Raw genomic sequence first — 4395 nt, forward strand, 5'->3', positions numbered from 1 at the left:
CAAAGGCGACAATGAATGTGAGTTCAATTTATAAAAATGAGTGAAATGACCTTTACAGAAAAATATTGTGGTGTAAAAATAACAATGTTGATACATTATATCATTACTAGAGGCCTGGTGGACAAAATTCTTGCAAGGGTGGGTCCCTAGGCCTGCCTGGCAATCAGGGTCGATCAGGGCCTCTGACTGCTCACTGGGGCCTTCCTTCTGGCTGCCGGCTGAGGCCTTCCTTTGTTCCATGCCACCCCCTGGTGGTCAGCACATGTCATAGCAAGCGATCAGTCTCCTGGTAGAACTCCCATGGGGACAATTTGCATATTAGGCTTTTATATAGAGAGATTATACTGAGGATTCAGTGCAAACAGACCGAGAACATAGCGAGGATGTCAAGTAGAGTTTCAGTAAGTACAGAGTGGTCTCAACAGCTGTACGCTGTTAAACCCAATAGGTGATTATTGCGAATTCCAAGCCAAAAGCTACTAACTTAGAAGATGCTATATTCAAATTAAAGAAATAATGATGCAACAACAGTAATGTTTTAAAATAAATGTAACTGAACTTGTGACTCATACAGGACACCTCTGACTAACCACAGCTAGAGCAGCTTCCAACACATGGAAACGTATTGTGGACAGCACGGACACTGGCAGATCTCCAGGAATGGCCCATATTTCATGCTTTTTCTGAAATATTGATAGTATTAGCATTTACCTAAAACAATTGGAGCATCTCTTCTGATTTAACAACTCTCCCCACACGTTCATCAGTAGTGATATAGCAAATACACCCCATCATTTCCTCTCTTTTTACAAGGTAGGAAACCAAATTGTTGTGATTTTCCAGGGCCCTTCTGGGAAATTTCAGAAATGATTTTAAGCATAAGACATCCTAAAAGGTATGTGATTTTATTTTATATTTACATTTTGATTTGAAAAAATAAGCAAAAATCAAAAGTTGTCAAGAGATTTTAACACTCAAGATAGGAATGAGATCCAAGTGCCTGAGAGAAAATATTGCCACTCATTTCAAAGTCACAATAAAATATTTGAAAATTAAGGATGGAAGGTAAACACGACAGTAAAGAACGTTGGCTCTTTCCTAGTGAAAGCCTTTGTTTTCTAAATACCCAAGGACATCAGAAGTCAACATAGGCCATAGGAGGTGATCCTGGTTAGGCACAACATTGTTTGCATCTAAGCATATTATACAGAAAAAAATGTCATGGTACTGGTGATGGCAATAAAAAATAAACCAAGATAAGAGGTCTCCCAAATTTGGGCACATTTTGCTAAAAATTTAAAATATTTCACAGCTTTTTAAACTCAAGTATTAATGCAAGACAAAAAGTGTTCCTTTCCAAAATGTGTTCTTCACTGTGCTCTTTTCTATTCTGGAATAAATTGACCTTTTACTGTGGAACCAATGTCAGGGGCCCCATAGGTCAGAATTAGTTTCATAGCATCACTACCATGTTATTAATGGGCAGTGCATTCATCATTGGTATTTTCAAATTCATTGATAAGTAAGCATTTAAAAATTTTTGTTTCAATTTCCAACACACTAGCTGCCAATGATCTTAACCCACCAAAGCCTCGTGGATCCCGCAATAAGCCTAGAGAGCACAAAACACACTCCTGTTTGAGGAGCGACTCTTCTTCAAGAAGCAGAAGCGTGTACCTAGATGTGTTTCTCTGGAACTGTTGTGCCTAAGTGCAATCTCATTCCACATTCCAGTGTGTCAATCATAATTGTTTAACCCCAATAACTTCTGTTTTAGAGAAAACGGGGGTGGACTCCATGAGTGTCCGCTCAGCACCTCACAGTCCAGCACAGCTCACGGCCACTGCCCCATCTTATAGTAAACTTCTCAGAGTGGCAAATATTAATGCATCCAAGGACAGACCTGAAGATATAGTCTTTCTATAGCATATAAAATAATATACAAAAGCATATGAACTTAAAATTAAGCTTAGCAGGCAGTGTTTCTGTGTTCTATTTTACTTAAAAATAGCCTAGTTATCTAATGAATACCCATTGATAACTAAGTTAACATCAATCCAAAGTTGTAAATTGCCTGAAGATCTTAGAAGTTATCTTCAAATTGAAATACTACAAAACATAATTAGTTGAAATAAATTTTCAGGAATAGTGAATCAACTTACTTAAACACAAATTTACATTTTTCATGACATTAAACATGAAGTAAAAGTCATGCTAACGTACTTGACCAGTAAACCAGCATCAGCCGAGGAAGAGCACACCACGTGAACACAAACCTGCCCTCACGCCTCACACTGGTAACCAAAATCGACAGCTGTTGTGTTTCCATTAAACCCAAATCATAAAGTCTCATTTGTCATGATTTACCTAAACCATATGCATTTGAATTCTTAAAAAATCTTCAAGTTAGTTTCAAAAATAGTACCTTTTAAATCTAGCACAATGAAAATATTGGAAGTTCAGTTTCTTTCTGAGAATTTTAATATTTTATAGATATCAGCACTTCCTTATTTTATGAGCCAACCAGAGTAGAGATTCTTTAGGAGTTGTGCAATCTAATTTACTAACACCATTGAATATAGGAAGATATTATGACCTCACACAGTGAGACAAAAGGCTTCTGTGAATTACAGACATATAACCAGAGATACAGACACAGCTGGACAGAATGCATAGCTTCAATTTTCAAGTTTTAGACATGGGTCAAGAATAAACACAGACTTACAAAAGTCAGTGGTTATCAAAGAACTCATCCATGGGTACAAATTCACCAAATGGTCAAACCACAGGATGAAATTCCAAATAGGAGTTAACGTATCAACCCAAAACAAAACTAGAGAAGGTGGAAATCACACCAGAAAAACGGGAGGTGGCCAAGCCCGGCAACCCCTTCGGACCCACCTCCGAGTGAGCCAGACCTGCCACCTGTTCGGGGTAATTGAGGAAAAGCTAAAATCTTGACTCCCCACAGAAATCAGAACTGGCCTGTGTTAAAGAATGTATTTACTCACATGATGATAAGAGAATGAGACACAGGATAACCAGTTATGTCAGAACAGCACTCATTTACAGAGTGACAAGGGTGTTGACATGAATACAAATGTGGACAAAGTTGTTTTGTTTTGTTTTTCATAGAGGGAGGAAACCTCGTTAAAATCATTACCAGACAGGACAAAACTTACCAAAATGTGTAAGGACTAAACAGTCCAAAGACAGTGACCAGGGCTGGAATTGAACAAATCAAGAGAGTAAACTACAGGTGACAGTTTTCCACTGAAACACAGTTTTTTCTACTAACGTAACCTTACACTTTACACCTGTGATGTCATCGCCAGGGCGGCCTGCAGAGGCTGTAGGTGACTGCCAGCCAGGGCTGCGGCTTCTCCGCCGCCTGAACTCACTCAAGGTACAGTCACCTCAGGACCAGACTCCGCCATGCACCCCTCGGCTCTCGCATCAGACAGCGAGGCCCCCGCTGCGAATGGCAACAGAGAACATCTGCTTTTTGTTTTTCATGCTTTGCAAGCACCCAGGGGAGAGGCCAGAAAGATGTTTGTATATAAACTAGTTGCCAAACCACCCCTTCCTCCAAGACCATGCGAACCTAGAAGATAGGAAGGAGCTGAGAAGCTCCTTGTGGGGCCTCCGGGATCAGGGGCTACTCCCGACTCTGGGGAGCCCTGGCCCAGCTCGCAGTCCTCGGCTGTGTGACAAGAGCACTCAGCAAACCGCCTGTTCCAGCCCAACCACTCCAGGGCCTCCTTCTATGACGTGCTCTGCCGGGTGAGGTCTCCCTCCACAGAGGAGTCCTGCAGAGCCTCGGGCCCTGGAGCCCACGCACGCGGTGACGGGGAGCAGCATCAGTCTCAGGGCCACTGGAGCCCATGCACGGGGTCACGGGGAGCAGCACCAGCCTCGGGGCCCTGGAGCCCATGCACGGGGTCACGGGGAGCAGCACCAGCCTCGGGGCCCTGGAGCCCATGCACGGGGTCACGGGGAGCAGCACCAGCCTCGGGGCCCTGGAGCCCATGCACGGGGTCACGGGGAGCAGCACCAGCCTCGGGGCCCTGGAGCCCATGCACGGGGTCACGGGGAGCAGCACCAGCCTCGGGGCCCTGGAGCCCATGCACGGGGTCACGGGGAGCAGCACCAGCCTCGGGGCCCTGGAGCCCATGCACGGGGTCACGGGGAGCAGCACCAGCCTCGGGGCCCTGGAGCCCATGCACGGGGTCACGGGGAGCAGCACCAGCCTCGGGGCCCTGGAGCCCATGCACGGGGTCACGGGGAGCAGCACCAGCCTCGGGGCCCTGGAGCCCATGCACGGGGTCACGGGGAGCAGCACCAGCCTCGGGGCCCTGGAGCCCATGCACGGGGTCACGGGGAGCAGCACCAGCC

Source organism: Myotis brandtii, unplaced genomic scaffold, assembly GCF_000412655.1.
Source record: "Myotis brandtii unplaced genomic scaffold, ASM41265v1 scaffold634, whole genome shotgun sequence".
Taxonomy (NCBI): domain Eukaryota; kingdom Metazoa; phylum Chordata; class Mammalia; order Chiroptera; family Vespertilionidae; genus Myotis; species Myotis brandtii.